We start from the raw sequence: 24,756 nt of genomic DNA, 5'->3' as shown, positions 1-24,756 counted from the left end.
TTTTTGGCCGTGATTTCGGGATGTCATAGTTGGTATCAGAGCATTAGTTTAAGCGAACTAGGAATATGGATTTATTTCTAGACTTAAACTTAGAATGCTAAGCGATGATTGTGAGGTGTGAGCACTAGATTATTTTAGGAATTATGCCTAAAATGCTTTTATGTGCTAAATACTTGTGCCTGATATGCTGTTAGTTGTTCGGATCTATGGTCTGTTGCCGACCGGATCTGGAAACCTTATGTGTTTAGGATTCTAAACGTACGACTACGATATTAGAACTAGCATATAAACGTTTCGGAGTGATAAGGATGATTTAACCGTCAATCCTAAGTAAAGGCCTAAATTCACCTTATTCGGTGTATAGATCAAGATGGCAAGAACACGTAGCGGAAACGTGAATGCAAATGGGAACCGAGATCAGCCCCCAGTGATTGAGCAAATACCGGTGATGGAAGCCACTGCTGAGCTAGTAACAATGGCCGGAGTGCAAGCAATGATCCAGGCGATGTTGGATCGTCAAATGGAGGAAACTAGACGTTTGCTCCAGCAAAATCGAGAGGAAGCCACTATTCAGATCGAACGGCCCGAGTTGAATGAAAGGCAGACTGAGGAGGAGAACTATAGTGGGACTGTTGGTCAAGTCAACCCACCAATAGTTCGACAAAACAACCAAGATGAAAAAATCGAGAGGAATGGATGCAAGTACAAGGATTTTCTGACTTGCAAGCCATCGACTTTCACTGGAAAGGAGGATCCGATCGGGGTCATGGATTGGATCTCGGAGATGGAGTTAGCTTTCATGACGTGCGGTTGCAGAGGAAAACAACAGACCACATTTGCAGTGCGTCAGTTTCGAGGAGGCGCTGTACGTTGGTGGAATACCTTGGGGAAAACTCTGAGCCCCAATGAGCCCCTGCAACTAACATGGGCAGAATTTCTGGTGCAGTTCAAACGTAGGTACTGCTCAGCCCAAAATCTGCTCGAGCTGGAAAACCAATTCCTTACCTTGAAGAAAGGAAGCATGTCTGTTGATGAATACACCAACAATTTCACAGAGAAGATGGAGTTCGCCTTACGTCTTGTTCCAGATGAGCTGACGAAAGTCGATAAGTATGCTAAAGGACTTCCATGGGAGTACGCGGTGCCAGTGCGTCAGGCACCTACTCTGGAGACAGCTATCTGGGCTGCCAAGTCTGTGGAAGATATGATTAAGGGAAGAGCTGCCAACAAGATTGAGGTTGGCGAAAAGAGGAAGTTTGAGGAATCTACGAGGCCCAATAAGAAGATCAAGTATGGTTCAAAGGAGTCTAGCGGAGGAGGAAACAAAGTGAAATGGTGCGAGAAGTGCAAGAAGAATCACTTTGGGAAATGTAGCGAAGAAGTGACTTGCTACAAGTGTGGGAAGACCGGACATTACGCCAACGAGTGCAAAAGGGTGTGTTATGAATGCCGTGAAGAAGGGCATGTTGCTAAGGATTGCCCGAAAAAGAAAGAGGCGGCAAAACCAAACATTCCGCCAAAGGCAAGAGCATTTCAAATGATCCTTGACGAAGCAGCTGACGATGCAAGGAATCAGGAGTAAGGATGGATATATAGAGATCAAGTTATGAAGAAGCCATATAGATAGTGTCATATGATGTAGCCTATTAGAGGCATAGTCTAGGGTGAACTTGAACACCTATGTAACCGTTTCAAGAAATAATATAAAACCTTCGTTTTGTTATCTGATGTGTTGAATGATTGTATGATTTGCTGCATGGTGACTTGGGAAACTGCGAGACAATACTTGGAACGAGTATGAGTAGGTGTGAATGGTAGTAGAGGCCTATACTACCGGAAGCACAGGACTCACACTTGGATCAGGGAAAGTCACAAGGTTACCGAGAAGCTAGAAATTGATTTCGTTTTATTCAAGTATGTCGTTACCATCGTTTCGGTAATGACTAAGAAGATTGTTGATATTCCGACCCTTGTGGTCATATCGAATCGAGTCCGACTACGATGAGTATGTTTTGTGGTTCAGAGAAACAAGTTTGATGTAGCGTCCGACATTAAACCAAACGGTTGAAATCAAAGCGATCAATAGAAATATCGCGCTCATTGTTGGTAGCTAGAAATGCCTAATGTTAAAGTGTGATTATATCACATTAGAACATGAAGGAAGGCATAGTCTGTTTTAGAATTTAACTCTAAGAGACCTAAGTCTAAGTGTTGCAACATACGATGATAGGTCATTAGAATATGACACACCGATCCATAGTAGTAATAAAAGAAGTCATCTCAAGTTCGTGTCCAGTAAGGATCGAGATTTTGACTTGAAAGTCATAATTTGGAGTCTAGCCTGAGGTAGAGAGCAGGTGCACGATCGAGTACTGCATAAAGTCAATAAGTCTGAGAGATAGACTTGAAGGAATGTAGAAGTTATAATTATTACCTAGGATGAAGAGACGACATATGGAGTCATTATACGACCCTGTTTCGTTGATGATTCCGGGACGTAATCATCCTAAGGGGGAGATAATTGTAACGCCCGCAAATCCGGGCTAGTCAATTTAGAGGCAATAGGGGTCGAAAACGACTTTTCGACAAAAGATTATTTAGAATAAATAATCTTAACCAAGTTGTAGAGTATGTCACAAGGTTTCCGTACATATAAGGAACGCCGAAATCCGAGTTATAACGAAGAAGTTATGGCCCGTCGAAGTTTTACGGCAAAACCGGCACGATACCGGAAAGCGTAAATAGTGAATTTACGATAGAGCGAGATTTAGCCTTAGCGATCTAAACGGAAGTCGTAGAATATGTTAAACTAAGAACATCGATAAAAAGAACGCCCAAATCTGACTTCGTATGAAGAAGTTATGATTTTTCGAAGTTTCGGACCAGCAGTGTACAGCCCGAAATTCGAATATTAGATCGAGCGGTTTTTAGCTGACACGACCTAAACGAGAATCGAAGGTCTCGTTGAGAGTAGCGTAACGAGAAAAATATGGGTGAAAACGGATGTCGGATGAAGAAGTTATGAGGATTTAACGGACCAATCGTGTCCCGGCCCGTTAATAATATAAAATTTAAAATCGAGCCAAAATTAGCCGACAGAGTCTAAACGAAAGTTGTAGAGTACGTTCCCACCTTCGCGTGGATATAAAGAACGTCGAAAACGGAGGTCGTACGCGAAAGTTATGAATTTTTAAAGTTGGAAAGGGAACTTGCGAAACTGATGCATGAAGTGATGACGTGGCCGAACTCCCAGCCGTCGGATGAAACCGCTTCTGATGATGACACCTGGTGCGAGGGTTACGCCCAGCGTAGCGAAGAGACGCCTAGCGTCCGGAGTACGCCCCGCGTCCGAAGCTGGGTACGCGCAGCGTACTTGATCTGGTCCGGGTCCGAGAATGGGTGCGAGCCAGCTGGTGCGAAGCTGGCATCCTTATCCGAGAGAACGCGCCGCGTAGCCGAGGATTACGCCCTGCGTAGTCCGAGGCCTCGCAGCTATAAAAAGGGGGCGAGGGTCTCCGGATTTTTCACACTTTTTCAAACCAATTTCTTTCTCTCTCTAAAATTCTTTCTCTCTCTAAAGGGTTTTAACCCCCCTAAGCCCTAGTTAAACCCCTAGCACCCTAGGGAAGCCCCGAGGCTCCCGGAGTCCCGAGAAAAAGGAGTTTTTCGGTTTCGAAACGCTGCTCCAATTAAGTCCCGGTTTTCGATAAAATTCGCTGTAAGTGTGCTACGCTTACGCAATTTTTTATATAGCTTTCAAATAATTATAGGAATGTTATTAGGTCCTTAAAATAATTATTTGGGCTATTATTATGAGTTATATTGAGCGTTATTAACGCTTAATAATAGTCAGACTAATTAATTTGTCGCGGTTATCGTTAAACTAAACCCTAGTGGTATCGGTACTAGGTTTTATCGAAGGAATATCGTTTTGAGAGTATCGAAGCGCTGTCCGAGTGCTGAGTCACCACCTACTCAGGTGAGTGCATAGTTACTTTCAGCTTACACATAGATATGAAGTATTTTACGTGCTGTGTGTGTATATTATTTGTATACTTGCTATCTATATTGGAAGAACGTTTTATACATGTTTTCAGTGATCCAAACTGTATATGTATTTTATATCTACATAATGTGCGGGGTAAAACACGGGTAGATATAATAGTTGCTGTGTGACAAAATAAAATAATGAGAGGCCTCGTTACAGCTGTTCTTGATGATCTAGTCATCTAGAGGAGTATAGATGACAACCACAAACTATTCTAGACAGTCCAGTGGAACACTAGCAGGCTCGCAACCTGTAGGTGTTTATTCGAACTGTGTGTTTATTCGAACTGTGTGTTTATTCGAACTGTGTGTTTATTCGAACTGTGTGAACTGTGTGCTCACCAGGTATACTCCATCCCAATGATAGTCCTTTGACTAGGTCCCTTGTGTTAGATGTTTTAGGGACGTAATGTGAGGATAACGGGAATGGGTAATTGGGTTGATTGTTTGATGTTTAAAAATAATAATTATATTATTGTGGGTTGAAAACCCTATGTGCTCACCAGGTTTCCCAACCTGACCCACTCAGTTTATTTACATCACAGGTGACGATATGAAGTGACATTACACTGAGAGATTTAAAGAGATGTAGATCACTAGTGTAAATAATTGTAAGTTCTGTTTATGCTTATGTTTCTGTATTAATGATGACATCCCAAACGTTTTAAAATGAAATAAATACGTTTCTTCGAAAATATTTTAATAACGTATTTACCATGTTTTTCTGGGAACAAATTCCGCAACATTTTTATAAAATGAAGTACTCTGATTTTTATAAAGCATAAACAAAACCGGTCTTTTTTGGCCGTGATTTCGGGGATGTCATAATGCCCGTGTTTCTAGGCTAGACACTAATAATGATGTAATAGTCTACGTTAACTTTTGTAGCCCATTTTGAAATAATAAAAATGTATTATTTGGGTATTATGTGTTTTGTGTTTAATTGTGTGACTTAAATGAATTAAGGATAAAAATAAGCGTCATAATAAAATGTTAGATAAACCCGATATTTATACATAAAGAGGTAGTGGTCGAGATGAGGATTCCGGGTATATAAAGAATGCCGAAATCTGAGTTATAACGAAGAACTTATGACCTGTCGAAGTTTCGCGACAGAACCGGTACGACACTGCATGACGTAACTAGTGAATTTACGATAGAGCGATTTTTAGTCTTAGCGATCTAAACGAAAGTCGTAGAATACCTTAAACCGAGAGCATGCATGAAAAGAACGTCTAAATCTGACTTCATATGAGGAAGTTATGATTTTTCGAAGTTTCGACTTAGCAGTATGCAGCCAAAGTTCGAATATGAGCTTGAGTGATTTATAGCCGAAACAATCTAAACCAGAATCGAATATCTCGTTAATAGTAGTTTAACTTAAAAAGACAAATGAAAACGGACGTCAGATGAAGAAGTTATGAATTTCTAACGGAGTTTTCCTGTCCCGGCCTACTAAAAATATAATATTAAAAATAAAGTCAAAGTTAGCCGACGGAGTCTAAATGAAAGTAGTAGAGTATAATCTCACCTACCTGTGAATATAAAGAATGTCAAAAACGGAGCTCGTATGCGAAAGATATGAATTTATGAAGTTCAGAACACAAACTTCGAGGTCTGTCAGGATTCACGACGTGAACAGGTTATTAACGTCTTCCAGAGCCTGACTGACTGAATTCACGATTACGCACCTGATGACGACCGAGTTCACGACGTGAATCTCAGATTTTCACCCTATAAATAAGAACCACGGGGCAACAGGTTTTGGTTGCTACTTTACTCATCTTTCGCCCCTTTTCTCTCTTATACTCTGCGAGAAGTACCCCCGAAGTCCCGATATCGTCTCGATGCCCAAAGCAAGTCCCGAAGCCCCGAAGATCACGAGAAAAAGAGTTTTCGAGCCGAAACTCCGCCCGCGAGAAGCCCGGTTTTTTAAGATATCCCGGTTTCATCGAAGAATATTACTTTAAGAGTCGTAGTGCTGTCCGAGCATCGTCTTATCATGTGAGTGTGTAGTCATTTTCTTCAAACACATAGATACGAATTATTCTCTATAAATACGTGCTATGTGTCTATATATTATTTGTTATTTGGAATGAGTATTGAATAAATATTTATACAGGTTTTAAGTTGTATACGAATGTGTGTGTGTGTGTGTGTATATATATATATATATATATATATATATATATCTACAAATATGTTGGGTAGAACGTGGGTAGATAGTTGATGTGTGATGAAATAAAATGATGAGAGGCCTCGATGTTGTTGTTGATCTAGTCATCTAGCGAAATATGGATGACGACCACAGACTCTTTCTAGACGGTCTAGTGGAACGCTGACATGTTCATAACCTATAGGTGCTTGTGAATGATATGTTCACCGGTGTACTTTACCCCCCTCATGGTTGCCTTTAGGACATTTATTGTTGAGGAACCCCCTTTCTAGTAGTGTCCATCCCGATGAAAATTCTTAGACTAGGTCCCTTGTGATAGTTGTTTTAGGGACGTAAAGTGAGGATAACGGTAATGGGTAATCGGGTTATTGTTGGTTGATGAAATCAATATAATTAGTTATTGTGGGTTGAAAACCCTATATGCTCACCAGGCTCCCAAGCCTGACCCACTCAGTTTTTCTTTGTATTACAGGCAGTGGCACCAGAGTGTAAGTTGGATGACTTATCAAGATATTTTGGATTATAGACCAATAGTTGTAAATAACTGTTGTAAGGCTTATAATGTGCCGTTTATGCTTTTGGTCTGTATCTGAACATGACATCCCAAGATTTTGTTATATAATGAAAATACATGTCTTTAAGAAATGCTTTGATAAATTTTTATCATATTTTGTTTTGGGAATAAATTCCGCAACTCTTTTAAGTAAAGGATTACTCTGATTTTATTTTAAAACCATAAATTAAATCGGTCTTTTCTGGCCGTGAATTTGAAGATGTCATAGTTGGTATCAGAGCATTAGTTTAAGCGAACTAGGAATTTGTAGGATTTCTAGACTTAAACTTAGAATGCTAAGTGAAGATCGAGAGATAAGTGTCTACCATATTTTAGACACGAACATTAGTTTATTTTAGGAAAGATGTCTAAAATGCTTTTATGTGCTAAATGCAATATGTTTGCCATATATGATATTATTTGTTCAGATCTACGGTTTGTTGCCAACCGGATCTAGAAACCTTATGTGTTTAGGATTCTAAGCGTAGGATTACAATATTAGGATTAGCATGTAAACGTTTTAGAGTGATATGGACGATTTAAATATCTATCATGAATGAGGATCTAAATTCACCTTATTCGGTGTATAGATCAAGAATTGCAAGAACTAGAAGTGGAGTTGGAAACGCAAATGAAAACTGGAATCAACCACCTGTAATTGAGCAAGCACCTGTTTTAGCAACAGTACCTGAGCCAATGACAATGATTGGTGTACAAGTGATGATTCAAACACTGTTGGATCGTCAAATGGAAGAAACTAGACGTCTACTTTAGCAGAATCGTGAAGAACTTTCAATGCCGATTGTACAACCCGAATTGAGTGAAGGGCAGTCGGAAGGAGGAAACTTCAGTGGGATTGTTGTGATGGGTTTTGGTCATAAGAACATCCTATGTGCTCATACAAACCCTAATGCTTGGATCTAGGTTTCTCTATTGTACATGCAAGTTATCCAAGACTATAAACCCTAATTCTAGCATACAAGTAATCATATTAACATAAGAATGAGTTTACGTTATTACCTTGATTGTTATATAGCAATAACAATCCCAAATCCTTCTTGTATTGAATTTAGAAAGCTTAGAGTCACAAATGCCACTCCTCTAATGGTTCACAAACACCAAGAGCAAGAGGATGAGGAGGAGAGAGGATGGAGGCTGCCCAAAACGTGTTCTAACCCTAGAAGAGAAGTTCCCCACGTTTTTGAGCCTTAAGGGTTCTATATATAGTGAGGCTATTAGGGTTATCTAACAAGGAAACCCTAATTTGGATGCTTAAGCCCTAAGCAACCCATGGACCCCTTTCCTTAAGGCTTTGGACGATTTCCTTATGGGCTTCCCCATAGAATTCGTCCACTCCTTAATATAAGGCAATCCATGGCCCAATTGCAATTATCTTATAATTACAATTCCAGTCCCTTAAGTTTAATTAATCTCTTTTAGTCACAAAACTAATTACCAATTAATTATTGACTAATATTAATTAAACAATATGATTTCTCCTTTAATATATTATTCCCATAATATATTAATAAATCAAATTTAATCCTTTCTCTCCATAATTCATCCTATCAAGTTGCTTTGGTGAAGGCAACCCAAAAGGACCATGCACCATCGGGTCAAGTACATACCAAAATAGTTATGGACTTAGACACTAATCCAACAGTCTCCCACTTGGATAAGTCTAATAACTATTATGCGTATGACTTCAGATCCTGATCTGCAATCGTAGCTTTCCAAAGCCGCTGTCAACTCTGATCCTATCAGATACGCGTGTCCTTTAGATAAGGGATCATATATTCCTCCATTCTAGATATCACATGAGATATGATTTCAAATCATTCTCTTTGTACTATATCTCGATTCCCGATTTATGACGACTGAGTAATTGAACAAATCAAATTAGCCTTAGCCCGGCCGAGCATTTACGTTTGTCATCATTAAATCATCGAGGGGCCCAAACATATCGCTTTTATCCTACTTTGGATAAAAGGTGTGACAACCGTCAATTTTCAGTCGAGTCAAAGTCAACGAAAGTCAACAAGTCAAACCGGTCCACTCATTTTGCCGTGAGTACTAGAGCTTACGTTAAGTAACTCCTAAACAACTCTCTATTCTAACGAGAGATCCTAAATCAAAAAGTGCGTACATCTAGATCTCCTTAACCTAAAACTGTGGTACGTGGGGAGCCAAACCGATAAAACAATGTCGCATACTCATCGGGAGTATGCAAGATCCTTAAACAAGGCGTAACGGGGCTTACGGACCCTGCATTGCAAAGCCGAACACTCAAAAAGGTCACCAATGAAACCTCTCTCAATCGTTTTCACTCTATCTCTTCTTATGTCAAATCTCTCCCAAATCTCTCTAAGTATGTGAAATCTCTCCCACATATCTCTTTGTATGTGAAATCTCTCCAACTATGCCAAATCTCTCCCAAATCTCTCTGAGAACGAGGAATCTCTCTCAAATCTCTCTCGAAATCTCTCCCAACTTTCTATAATCACTCGGGGCATCCCGACTCTTGAATTTGGCGAAAACAGCCCAAAAACGGAAGTCTACGCGAAAAACGGACCTTAGGAACCGAAACCCCTCTTAGGAACCGAACCCTCCTGATGAAGAAGGCTGCTGATCCGAACCGAAGGTACTGTTCACTAACCGAACCGAAGGTACTGTTCACTACAGTTCGTTCGGTTTTGACATTCTAGCCTCTCATCTCCGAACCGAAGCTTCCCTGCTGAGCCTTCGGACCGAGCCTTCTGACCGAACCCTCGCCTTCGCCCTTCGCCTCTCGCTTCCGGCTCGCGCCTTTCATTCCGACTCAGCATCAACATGGACCGAGCCTCGGCCTAGGGACCGAACCTCGGCCTAGGACCGAGAGGTCTCGCTGGGAAGCACTTTTCTCCCGGTTTTCAACCAAATTTGCGTTTTAAGCCCGTTTTTAATTATTTTAACGCGGGGTTTTCACCCAAAAATCATATTTTAACATAATAAACCCTAAATATTCACAATTTAATCATATTTTCATCAAAATCTTTATTTATATAATAAAAGCAAGTGGGTAAAGTACAAAGAGGTGGAGTGTTGACTTTGCTTTACTTTATGACACAAGCAACCACTCCCACACCCACTCTATGACCAGCCACACCTCCCCACCTTACCTAGGTCACATCAATGTACTTTCCACTCAATCATCACTCTTTCCCACGTTTTTGAGAGCTGAATATTCACCCTCTCTCCTCATTTCTCTCATTTCCTCTCTTTTCACCAAAAGGAGCAAACACTTTTCTCTCTCACTTTCCCTCTCTAGAACTCGAGATTTGAGGGCTGATATTGAGATTTTCCTCCACATTTGGTAAGAATAATCCATTCTCTTTAAGATTATCTCAATTATTTCCACTCAAATCATGGATATCTTACACAAACTCTCTCATAATTGTGTTAGATCTTTGAATCTTCAAGTGATTCTTCAAGTGTTCTTGGGTTGAACACTTCTCTTCTTCAACACTTACCTACTGAAAACACTTAAGGTGAGTTCATACCCCTACATTTTCATGTTTTCTCAAGTTTTTAGGGGGGGAATACAAGCTAAAACTCCAAGAACATAACTAAAATTTTCTAGCAGCTTTCATCAGAAAAGTACAACTCCATTCACGGACTGTTTTGGACATATTAAACATTTTTGTTTTCAAAACTGTTTTAGGTTCATGTAGTTCCACTTCTTAGCTTTAAAATGACTACTTGAACATCTCCATACGATTTTTCTACAATTTATGGTGATTTTTACAAAACTGCCTATCATTTCAAACATCAATCCGGACCAGTCTGTGATTATGGACTCTTTCACATAAGTAAGAAGTCATTAAAAATTATAATAAAAATTATGAACAAACTAGACTCATTTTCCAAACTCTCAGAAGTTACAGAACTTGATTTGGACATTTTATGATTTTTCTACAATTTTTCCAATAACAGTTACAGAAAATGTTATTAACAGAAAAACTCTATAAATTTCATTTCACCTTGTAACATGTTGAGCAAGGTATACATCGTTATGTGATTATGTGTAGTTGCAATATATGACAAATTTTATATCCTTACATAGACATACATCAGAAAAAAAATGGATTTACACCTTCACAAGTATGGTAAATATATATATGATATTACGAGGCTATATCCATTAAAATATAAACACTGGTAAATTATGACAAGTAAGGCCTATGCTCACTACCCACACAAACAATTGATAAACTATAATAGGTATAGTTTAGGGTTATTTATATAACAAACACATTATTAAAGGTTTTACACATACAAAAGAGTTATTGCCACTATGGACAATTATGATAATCTATAATAAGTATAGTTAAGCCATTATACCCCCACAAACGAACACGCTAGTTATAATCGTATAGTTAGGGTAAATATATATTACAAACAAAGTGATAAACTATAATAGGTATAGTTTATGATTCATCTACCCTAAGAACTTAATTACAAGAAAGGAATTCACCATCACTTTTGATAAGCTATCATATGCATAGTTCAGGTTCACTAATCTCTATTACTCCCCGGTGAACTATGATATGTATAGGTTATATTCACCATCACTTTTGATATGTATAGGTTATATTCACCATCACATCACTTTTGATAAGCTATCATATGCATAGTTCAGGTTCAATAATCTCTATTACTCCCCGGTGAACTATGATATGTATAGGTTATATTCACCATCACTTTTGATATGTATAGGTTATATTCACCATCACCATCACTTTTGATAAGCTATCATATGCATAGTTCAGGTTCACTAATCTCTATTACTCCCCGGTGAACTATGATATGTATAGGTTATATTCACCATCACTTTTGATATGTATAGGTTATATTCACCATCACCAGCACTTTTGATAAGCTATCATATGCATAGTTCAGGTTCACTAATCTCTATTACTCCCCGGTGAACTATGATATGTATAGGTTATATTCACATTAAATTTTCGCATTGTTAGACTTCAAGTATAATCGTTGAGCGTATATGCTTGAGTCATACAAGAATTTAGTCTGGATTGGCTTAGAATTGGTGGTGCCCGCCTCATCTCCTGTTCCTCGTTGGGTTGTGGACCTAGGGCAGACCCACTACATTCAACGTTTTATCTAACTTAAATCTTATATAACTTATATACGCTGGATGATTATAGAGGAAATCTACGGGTCAATCTAGGGTTCATCAACACATCATATAGGAATATTCTGTTTACACTTAACTAAGAAAATATTGGATTTTCTGGAGATCAAACTCTATCGATTTTAAAAAGGAAAACGGTTTCTACTCCAAACAAAACTCTTATGAACTCACCAACTTAATTGTTGACACTCTTTCAAAACTACTTGTATTCTCAGGAAATCAGTGAAACAGGAAAACTTCAGCGCTTTGAGGATGGGACGTTAAACCGTCAACAATTTATTTTTGTCATCATAATGTAATTGATTTTGAAACATGTAAACATATACTTTGGTGTAACTTTTTCAATTATATTTATGATGGTTGTATTTACTTTGAGCACTATTATACACGTTGTTGTGATACTGTACATGAAGTCCTCCACCCCTGGACGTTTCCGCCATCCTTGGTTGGGGGTGTGACAGATTGGTATCAGAGCGTTGTTTATAGTGAACTCAGTATATCGAACCACATAAGATATACAAGCTATAAATGCATTGGGACTAGAGTCTCTGATTTTATGTTTTCAAAACAACTATACTTTTAGAAATAAGTAGTTTCTTATTAAAAGTATACATGCATGCATACATACTAGGGTCAACATCGTTCTAGAACAAAACAAAAGTAATGATTGTTGAATATCACAGATAAGCTCGGGGATGTATGGTCAGTCTTGGGAGTGGCATAGCCTGATCAACTATGCCCATCCGAGGAGTGATTAGCACATGCCCAAGAATGGTTGTGATATGGCAACAAGTCTAAACACTTACCAACACTACCACAATGAAATACCATAGGGGTATTTGGTGTTATTATAATTACTTATTTGAGAACTAAATAGATTTTTATCAATAGGTCAATAATTGCCTAGTGGATACATTAAAATTATAGGTATCCAGGACGTCATAGACTTAGAATCTGTGGGTCTTTGCTTTACTTCCTATTCTCGTTGGATTGGGGATTTAGAGTTAGGATCGCTTATTCGAAGGTCTATCCTGTCCCAAATACATATGACTAGTATGCACTAAGCAATATATTGAAGTACCTGATAAAGATCATCTTATAATTATCTAATTAGTACGTCTACTTAGCTATTTCTTATATCCCCCTTTCTCACGAAGATATCATGGCTGAATTCCATCCCCACGACGACCCGTACTACCCTAACCACGACAATACTGAATGGCTCGGAGAGGAGCCAGAGAATGATTACCGAATCCCTTTGGATGGTCACCAAGCTGAAGGCTTTGCTGATGGTCCTGACTCCGACCCTGAAGTGGAGAACCTACCCTGATGGCCCTTGTTCCGAATCCTAACCCTCGTCCAGTTGTTCAAGGCCCAACGCCTCCTTGGGTAGAATGCTTGGGAACCTGGAACGAAGAACACGACCAACCTAGGTTGTTAAATGGAGACATTCGAATCCTTCAGAATCCGGAGACTACACTATTCAAGGGAACCGTAGCATTACCCAAAATTTTCCTTACGTTAATGAGATGTAGACCTATTTTCCTCGAACCCTATATTACAAACAATTTACATATGGTAACTCCAAGAAACTCTTAATATATACCAAGTGATTTTAGAAGGAGAGACCACCCCGGAACTGCCCGCAAATATTAGTACGTGTTTCTAACATCGACGTTTAAATTCCAAATTTCTTTATTTGATTAAGTCTAGCATCGATTAAAGCATGCATAGTAGTAATGCCAAAGATTAAACTGAGACCATAAACAATAGGAAATTCCAAGGCCGTCATGAGACCATTCTATGAATTTACTTCGACTCCGTAATGGGACTGCATCATAGGGAAGTAGGTCAAACTTCCGAGAACATGCTTCTACTCTATAGGTGAGCGGTCGAAATACATCTAGGTTCAATGTTAGCCCTGACTAGGAACTCCAATTCATTAAGAAGGATTACTAAGTTATTTGTTATGACTTCCTCACTTATACATTCCCCAGTTATATATAACGAATACCTGGTAGATAATAGAATGTGAGAATTCTGACTTAGTTTCTTTTCCTCGTTGGGATGTGAAACTGAAATAGAATCACACATTTTACTAGTGCGTTTACATATTATCAACGTGCAACCGATTTGCAAGATACAACTCACACATCTCGGTTTCAAGAATATAAGATGTTATCGTCTCACCAATCACTCGTGATACAAATCATGGAGTGATCCAAGTGAGCGTGGGTTTAATCCAATGCTCAAATTCATATTCATAAGCACTCATGAACGTTGCAACAAACATTTGCTTATGTCTAATGCTCTTTAGACAATCCACACACCAATTCACGACAATCTTCATTCATACCTACTTCCAACATATGAACGACTGTGGCCCATTTGAATAATTTGACTGTTCTTAACCAATTAAATTATTCAGGAAGTCAAAACATGCAAATGTGAAACACAAGAATAATACTAATCCCATATGACCTCAAACCTTTGAGTATAAATAAAACACCTTTTATTTATCACCATATCGATTACTCATTATTTTTCGTTTCGGGTAATCAACTTCTTACTTGAATTATTACACTTGTTGCATGCTCTTAGCATGCACACAATGTTTACCTATGGTTCTTACTTTGTGAAATAGATCAAATTGAACACATTTCCAATCATTCTCATTTCACAACTCCTAATCCTTTTTCATAAGTGTAAGAATATCAAATTCTTGCTACTTATAGAATATGCTAGATTCTAACATTCTATGCAACAATCCTTTCGTAATGTCACTGCACCAATGTCACAAAGACTATTGCCAATGATGTTACAAAGTCCTCTATTGGAGATTGTTACAAGACAATTCCTTAGATATGATGTTTTTCATTCAAAGTACATTCCTTTGAACATCCTTTTGCATAAAAGTTTCTAATCTAGTCATAGATTTTTCAATATTCAATTCCCAATATGGACACGCTTCCATATTTTCCATATGACAACTCATTCTTAATAGAATCTTATCTATTCGTAATAAAGTCGATATGGTCCATCCAATATGGAAACATTTCCATATTTTCCATATGACAAATCATTCTTAATATAATCTTTTCTATTCATAATAATGTCGATATGGTCCATTCAATACCATGCTTCCAACTACTCACAAGCAACCAATCCTCGTCGAACTTTGGATTGTCCTTTGATAGTTGTTTAATTATTTTAGTCAAAACCGATTCTAGTCCCTTTTCCCTCTAAATGCGCTAGACATAAATGGTCAAATATTAAAGCATTTGCAATCGATCCTATACTCGAAGCGTATGGGACACGATGCATAATGTCTTACATAAAGATTTGATACTTTATCAATTTTCTGCCATAATATTTTATTTGCTATGTTCTCAAAATTCGAATTGTGAAGAGGAATGCCGTAATCATAATCGAAATTTTAAGAACACACTATGTACCTTTGACTAAATTTATTAACATTTCTCAACCTAAGCCTTTAGATTTGAAATGAAGCATAATATTCTCTCCCTTAATTATAGGAAAACAACTATTCAATCTTTACAACTTTGCAAAGTAAGACTTTTGTTTTTCTATAATTAATATTGCTAATTTGCAATACTTTCCATAATAATCATGCAATCATAACATTTATGCTCCCACTATCATGATGATTATTATAAACATAACACTTATGCTCCCACTAGCTTTGACATGTATTCAGAAACAGCTTAACTTTCAGAAAAACAATACTTATTGAATTTCTTAAGTTCATGTTTCTAATACTTAGTGCTTTGATAATCTTTTATAAAGGCTTCTTGAAATTATACACCTTTGCCTTAGATAGTTCATATGTGTGTCTAAACAATTAAGACTAATTGCCAAACCTCGTAATTCAAATCATGGAAAGGGATACCGTAACCATGATCGAATGCGAGAACGCAATTTTACAATCACTATCTTCTTAAAATCTCTCTTAGTGAAAGCATTTCCTCACAATCATTTTCATGAAGGAGGGAATCTTATGACACTTAGATTTTAATGGTGTATGTGTTCCTATCCATTTAAATTTGCCAAAAACAAAGTTTACGACAAATTCAAACTCATATGGACCGAACTTTCTTAATCTTGATTTCTTGCCTTATGGTAGCACAGCTGCCCACCATGTCTTCCAAGTAGTTAAGCAGCTCACCTTTTCTTATCAATGTACCTTTCATTGATCAAGGTCCTTGCCTTTTATGCATTCAAATGAGAACTCATAGGACTCACATGCATAATTAACTCAATTGGAATGGCACAGAAATAAAATAGTGTCAACACGATAAGTTGTAAACCTCAACTCGTGTGCTAGTGATGATCGATAAGGTCTATTTTGATTTGTCTAACCTTTCAAGACCATTAAGACTCCCATTGACTCCTTGACATATAAGATTCTCTTGTTAATAACCATTTCTTAACAAACAAATATTCAAGAGTTAGTGTAGCTTTTATCAAAAACACTTCATAAATTGGTTCTAGTTGGTCTTTGTCTTATCCAAGACATCACAACTTTCCACATTTGATGAATGTTATAAACCTTCTTAATACTTTTCACTCATTGTCACAATCTTAACTCTAAGACTTGTCTTGGAACGAAGTATGATTGACTTCTTGATTTAACCATTTCTTCAATTTTATGATTCCTCTTCTTAGACATATAATTGTACTAAGACTCACTTAGAAGATCAATTGAGATATGGTTCTTAATCATTAAGACCTATCATAAAGCATAAAAGGTACTCTCCCTTCTTCTTAGAATGGAGAAACTTTTATCTTTCTGCCTACTTGATTCTTCTTATTCGTTCTGCCATTGATCTAAACCCTTTAATCAATTCAGAATTACACTTAATCTTGTAAGTATAATCACATTTACTAAACCTTTAGTAAATCATGACGAATATCTTTGTTACTCTTATGGTAGACTTGATCAACACGCAACTTTGTGTACTCGATCTCCTAGTCCTTCACTTGACACTTTGTCAATCAATTAGTCTAATTTCCAAATATGAAATTTCTCATTCATCGTGCAACCAAGTTGCATGATTCCAAGTTTCTGTCCAATTGAAACTTGGGCGATGAGAAACTCTCCCTATTTGGTAAATTCTCGACATTTCCACAAACAACATAATTAAGAATCAAATCCATTATTGCTAATATTAGAAACCCTCAAACATCAATTTTCATGCATGCCATTGCAAGGATAAATAAATAATTTAAAATCAAAATTTATTTTATTGCGGAAAAATTTGTCCTTACAATGCAATTCATTGAAAAACTATGCTAATACATCTTTCTTAGCAATCTTATTCTAACTCTAAGTAGTAGCTCAAGAATCTAATCTTCAAGAAATGCGATCGAAATTCATTTCTTCACGGTTAGATTCTGCTCACTTCTTCCCTTAAGCTTCCTTTCTTTTCTTCGATCCTACAAAACATCAATTGTAATCTTATCACATTATGTATTAAGAATCTAGAATAGAAGCTTAAAAGAGTTGGTTAATGAATTTTACCTATATTAGAGCCATACGTTTCGACTCTCCCATCTCTTAGATCTCTTAGGTAAATGGGGCAGCTTCGTCTCCAATGCCCTTTCTCTTGGCAATAAAAGCAAATTGACTCTTTTGGAACATGACATGGAACTACTTCAGACATTTCCTTTCTCTTATGATCAAACTTTTCGATCATAGCATGTCTTTCGTTTCCATTGTCTATATCCATGGAGGTCTTGAAGGCAGATTCACCAATCAACTTTGCTTTTCTATTACGCCAAACCATTGCTGATTCAGCAGCAATAAGCATATAGGTGAGATCTATAAGGGTCACGTCGCGGTTCATCATATAGTACTCTCTTACGAACTCACTATATGAGTTAGGAAGTGACTGAAGAACCCAATCAACAGCCATTTCCTCACAGACAACGGATCCCAACATTCTTAACCTATCAATGTGTGACTTCATCCCTAGGACGTGTGCACACACCGACTTTCCTTCTTTATGTTTACTTGCCAAAAGGGCTTGAGTGATCTTGAACTTTTCAAGCCTTTGAACTTGTGGGTTAGGGAGAATAATTGGAGGAGGTGGAGGAAGTGAAGCATGATTTCTTGTTCCTCGATCGAATCGTGGAATATCATCTTCATGTGGAAAGCTTGTTCCATGGGATTTGGGAAGACCATAGTTGTCGAACTTTGACATCTACAAAACAGGAGAAAACGAATTCAAGTTAGTTGATTGATTTAGTCCTTAGTAAATCACCCAAATGAGATACTAAGGCTAGGACCCAACACAATATTCTACAACTCGGGAGAGGGATGCCGTAACCCAAATTGCAAAACATTTGAAGGTAAGTGAATGACGATTCACTAATTTCCACCATGAAAAACGAAAAAAAAATTTAAGTTTTAAATCTATGAAAACTCCTAGATCCTTTGAGATTCATTGAACATTTCAATGGTATGTTTAAATCTCGATATGCCCCTCTTGTTTGTGACTAGGATGCCGAGGATCACAAAGCGGGTGTGAATAACCATGCAAACTACATGGTGCCCCCACATGTTACAGTCACCTATTCGATGTGCCGGTAAACCACACACGCTCCACCGAACTATGACAAACATTGAGTCACCCTTTGCTACCTTTGCTTAGAACCATTTAGTGTGCCGGTAAACCACACACGCTCCACTAACATCTTCGCAAGGGTAAAAAGTGTAATTTCATGGAATTACATCAATTCACTTTGCCTAAGTAACTAAGATTGGGAATTTGAAAAACATTTAGTTACTTTAGTAATTCATTATACTTATAATGGAAGGTTTTTGTCCCATCCTACCCGTTCGGCTAACGACCCTCCACTAGTCAAGAGTGCGGTGGGTAAGACTGGATACCCATTCAATCGCCATTTTATAGGCAATTTCCTTAAACACCCCTTATAGACAAGCTTCGTGAATGAGGCCTACTAACGGTAAGACTGACTTTTACTCATACATATATAATGTTAGACTTTTAACGTTATATATAGTATATAGTATAGGGTGTATTTTACACTTTTAAAACATTAGGTGGTCAAATCTAACAATCATACCTTTAATTCAATTAAATTGTAAACCAAAAACTTTATGGATTTATTAAACCTCTTTTAATTATACACCTTAATTAATTAATAAAACCATAAGGGAGTGATTTGAACTTTTCAAAACAATACTAGGGTTTTAGAATTTAACATTCCTAATTAAACTTTTAACCAACTTTTAAATTCCAAAACTTGAGGGCAAGTTTTGAAACATTTCAAAACATTAGGGTTTAGAATTTAAATATACATCAAAATTAAACTATTAATCAAAATTTAAATTCCAAAACTTGAGGGCAAGTTTTGAAACCTTTTTCAAAACATTAGGGTTTCAACTATTTAAATTTCAAAACAACAATACTTTTGAGGTCAAGTATAAACTATAAAACCTAAAGGGGAAAATGTGAAACATTTCATAACATAAGGATCAAATAACAAATAATCTAAATTAACAATTAATCACATAATTATCCATATTTGATTTATTTAATGATTTCTTGCAAAACAATTTACCAATTTAATCAAAATAATTAATCAATTATCACATAAGGAAACATATAGTGAGGCTATTAGGGTTATCTAACAAGGAAACCCTAATTTGGATGCTTAAGCCCTAAGCAACCCATGGACCCCTTTCCTTAAGGCCTTGGACGATTTCCTTATGGGCTTCCCCATAGAATTCGTCCACTCCTTAATATAAAGCAATACATGGCCCAATTGCAATTATCTTATAATTACAATTCCAGTCCCTTAAGTTTAATTAATCTCTTTTAGTCACAAAACTAATTACCAATTAATTATTGACTAATATTAATTAAACAATATGATTTCTCCTTTAATATATTATTCCCATAATATATTAATAAATCATATTTAATCCTTTCTCTCCATAATTCATCCTATCAAGTTGCTTTGGTGAAGGCAACCCAAAAGGACCATGCACCATCGGGTCAAGTACATACCAAAATAGTTATGGACTTAGACACTAATCCAACATGTTGGTCAAGCCAACCCACCGTTAGTTAGACATAACAACCAGGATGGAGGAAACGACGGACGTGGATGCAAGTACAAATATTTCATGGCATCCAAACCACCGTGTCTATCCGGAAGCCCGACGCCGATGGAAGTTATAAACTGGATCTCCGAAATGGAGACAATGTTCTATAAAGGAGCCTATGGAGATTTTCTGTGACGGCGAGAGTGCAATTGCCTTAGCCAAGGAACCAAGGGATCATGGCAGATCCAGACACATCGACATAAAATATCACTTCATAAGACATCGGATAGACGAAGGACTCCTCGTAGCAAAGAGGACATCGTCAGAGGAGATCCAACGGATCCCCTCACGAAGGGATTGAGTAGGGTTAAGCACTTACAGCATGCGAGGCACATCGGGCTGAAGGAAGATATTAGTTTTAATGATTAGATAGCTTTTGAAACTTGTAATAGTTGAAATGTAATTGACATTTGATGATTTAAATAAAAGGTGTTTTATTTATTTATAAGTAATGTTACTATCTTGTGTCAATCATTTACTATTGTTTCACTTCGCATGTTTTGACTTCTAGAACAATTATATTATTCAAACTATCCACAGTCAATCATACATTGGAAGTAGGTATTGAGTCAAGACTATCATGAATTTGGCTTGTAGATTGTATGAACTGTATTAGACATAGCAAAGTTTGCTACAACATTCATGAGTGCTCATAAGGTCTGAGTATTGGATTAAACCCACGCTCACTTGTATCACTTCATGGAATTTATCTCGAGTGATCGTTGGATGATAATATCATATAATTCTTCAAACCAAGAGATATGAGTTGTTGACTATGAGTTGGTTGTGCATTGATAGTATGAAACCACTTTAGTAACTTGATGCTATAAAACGTGTTGTTGTGTACAATTTGATGAGTAGTTCGTACAAGCACATGAGTCGAAGTTTATCTATTCCTTTTAGTCCTTGGAGGATTAAAAGCAATATCTTGGGCCCCTCGATGATTTTTTTTGACCTATGTGTCGGGCCCGGTCAGAACTCAATTGATGTGTTCGATTAAGTTCTATCTCAAACAAATCGGAAATCGGGAAACAAACAGTTGGACAATAAGTATGACGTTGTTCCATGTATTTGTCCGGCTAATATCTTGAGAAAAGGGGATTATATGATCACTTATCTAAAATGGCACGCCACAGTTCGACAGAGGCTTTTAAGAGCTATGATTTCTGGTCGGATCCTGAAGTCATACTTGCAGATATAGTTATTAGACTTATCCAAGTGGGAGACTGTTGGATAAGGTGTCTAAGTCCATAACTATAATTGGTATATACTTGACCCGTGAGTAACATGGTTCATTTGGGTTGCATGCCACCAGAACAATTTGTAAGGATGGACTTTTGAGAAGAGGATATTCATGATTTATTAATATATTATAAGTTCTAATATATTAATATGAAATCATATTATTTAATTAGTATTGATCAAGAATTAATTTGGAATTAATTTTGTGATCAAAATAGACTAATTAAATATAAGGGGTTGATTTGGTAAATCATTCATTCTTATGGTGTGGGCCAATGATCCATGATTCCTTAGGTTAGGCTAAACCCATGTGACAACCCATGGATGATCCATGGACGTTTAAACCCATGGATCCTAAGGAATATGGTGTAACCCTAGTTTTGCCACACTATATAAGAAACCCATTAGCTCCTAAAATCGGCACCCTAGTGTTCTTGGAATAGCCATAGTTGATTTTAGAGTGCAAGTATTCTCTCTCAAAGTCCTCCATTGTTGGTGGTGTTGTGTGAAACATTTGAGGCATCACATTTGGGGTGCTAGGCTCTTAAAGGTCCAAGGAATCAAGCTACAAGAAAAGGTATGTCTTCTAACTAGATTTTTGTTATACAAGTACCCATGATTGTATGCTAGTTAGGACAATGATTTGGAAAATCACTTTGCATGTATAATTAGAGAAAACATAGATCCAAAGCATTTAGGGTTGTATGTGCACCTTAAGGTTGTTAGGATGCTCAAAACCATTCATATCATGTCGAGACTGGTTACGCTTTTGAGCATGAAAAGATTTGGGATATTGTCAAGGAAGACCAAAATTGGAATAAAACAGACACATTTACGGAACAACAATCGAAGAGGTCACTTTGCATGTATATAGCTATATGTATTATGTGACTTTTTAATTTTAAAAATTAAAAAACACCTAAAAATTAACATGTAGATATTATTTATTTCAAAAATACCACAAAATGACAAGTGTCAAAAACTTATGAGAGTTTGACATGTGGCAAAATGGACATTCATTTATTAGAGTAGATATTAGTGATCCTTTTTATAAAACAAGCTTTTATCTTTAGGTGTTTTTTTTCCCAAAGTAATATACTTTTTTAGACCAATAACCTATAAAAAAAATTCACATTGCAACCGGTTACTATTTTTAATAACTTATATTCATTAATAATTTTATTATTGTATAACAAAAATAGAGATATTTAATAGTTTCTTTTTCACATATCAATAGTAAGTAACATTTATGAAATCTTACATACAATTTTCCAAAAATCGTAAACAGTAATCTCATACAAAAACATTATTAAAAGACACCGTAAAACCATCAAAATAAATTTCTCTTTGTCATTAAGTAAAACTTTAAGAGCATTCTAATAATGGTCCTAGCTAAATTATCAACATCTTCCATAGAATTAAGTGAATGATTTAATGCACTTTGTGTTTTTGATAAAAAGCAAACAACTTTCAAAAGACTATAATAAGTTAAAAGCTTGTAATAAACTCATTAATAAATAATTTATTTTTCATTATAAAAAAACCTATAAAAGCATTCTAATAATTGCCCTTGCTACATTAGCCACATCTTCCATATCCTTGTTCATATTTGTCAACGGTGATGTTTGACCATGCTCCTGAAAACTCATCTCACATGCCTGCGACTCAATAGTGGTATCGACCATTCCATCCTCACCGAATTTAGGGTTACCAAGATTTAATGCATTAATGGTTAATGGCACATCCACACCCACTATAATTTTATACACATCTCCACACTGCATCAGCGCCGATGTTAATTTTGGGATAGACTTTTTGAGAGAATCGATCTGTTGTAGGGTTTTCACACCTTTGTTTTTTACTGCATCAGCAACGAAGAGTGCTAAGCCTGTTAAATCTGCATTTTGGCTCTTGGGGTTTGCCAATAAAATAGAAAGGCATAAATTATAAGAGGGTGTGCTCTTGCATGTGTTCTCTATGAACTGTCTATCTGCCATGGCTGAAAATAGAGTTTCTTGAAAAAAAAGAACAAGAAAGAGAATGGTGACATGAGACAAGTTCATCGTCATGAATTGAAGGAAAAAACGAGTGATGGTTTAATGATTTTTGTTCTTATGATTACCAATTTATAGGAGGATTTTCTTTATAATTCAAAAATAATGAAATTATCTTTTTGTTGATATTAAATGACCATTTACTAATTAATAGCATGCATTAATGTTTTCTAACCATTAATAGAATATATATATATATATATATATATATATATATATATATATATATATATACTTTTAAAAAACTTTCTATAAAATATACTCACTATCACAAAACATACCTTTATTCACAAATTTAATTAGCGCCCGTGAATAATTACCGATTATGAAACACAGACCTGTAGAAAATAATCGATATTCGAAATAGCCGATCAACCCGTTTTGAATTCTGGTAGATTAGGTTGGGTAATTCGGGTTTGGGGTATCTAATTTTGGGTAATCGGTTATCCCGATTTTACAAAAGTTTGAATATAAGGTATGTATATGGTATTTCGGGTATACCCGAATACCCAATTTAAAAAAAAATCATTTTGATATATTTACAAAGGAGCATGTGTCTTTTACTTTTACTCTCTTTATTGGGAAATAGATTTAATCAATTTATTATTCTACCCATCGATTTTAATTAATATTTACAAAATTTCAAAAATGGTCTATGTGATTTGCAAAAGTAGCAACTTAAGGATACTCTCTCTTTATTGGGAAATAGATTTAATCAATTTACTATTCTATCCATTGATTTTAATTAATATTTACAAAAATTTCAAAAATGGTCCATGTGGTTTGCAAAAAGTAGCAACTTAAAGATATTCTTCATTGGGGTAACATCGGTGTTCCTTGTGGTTTCAAAATCATGCGCAGTTAGTCCTTTTGACTAACTTCGTTAAAAAATGGTTAAATATATATGAAATGATGAATATACCCTTGGACTAAATTTGAAATGTATAAAATACTACAATGACCTTTTTTGTAACTCTATCTTTTTTTAATTTATTTTTTTTAATTTTTTATTATTTTACTTAAAAGAAAAAAAATTACCACACCCACCACTCTCTCTCTCTCTCTCTCTCTCTCTTTTCTATCTCTCTCTTCATATGGATTTGTCTTAACACACAAGAATATCTTTGGGAACACAAATACACAGTCAAGAACAAACATCTTCATGAACAAATACACACATCAAATTTTCTGATTTTATTCTCCAAAACACACAAACATATGCACATACATACTTAAGAAAACACAAACATACACAAACACTTAAGTACAAACCTTCAATAATGGAAGCTAAAATCAACCACTACCATCTGCTATTATCACCACCGACTATCATCACCA

The 24,756-nt window shown here is 36.4% G+C and overlaps 1 pseudogene; it reads right to left on the bottom strand.

The window, feature by feature from the left end:
- Nucleotides 1-22,908: 22,908 nt before the first annotated feature.
- LOC145051137 (cell wall / vacuolar inhibitor of fructosidase 1 pseudogene) lies at nucleotides 22,909-23,433 on the bottom strand (annotated as a pseudogene).
- Nucleotides 23,434-24,756: the final 1,323 nt, after the last annotated feature.

The sequence above is a fragment of the Lactuca serriola genome, chromosome 5 (assembly GCF_051521515.1).
Source record: "Lactuca serriola cultivar US96UC23 chromosome 5, Lser_US96UC23_V15, whole genome shotgun sequence".
NCBI classification, from domain to species: domain Eukaryota; kingdom Viridiplantae; phylum Streptophyta; class Magnoliopsida; order Asterales; family Asteraceae; genus Lactuca; species Lactuca serriola.
Note: the sequence above shows the minus strand (reverse complement) of the source record. Positions and strands in the feature narration are given on the sequence as shown.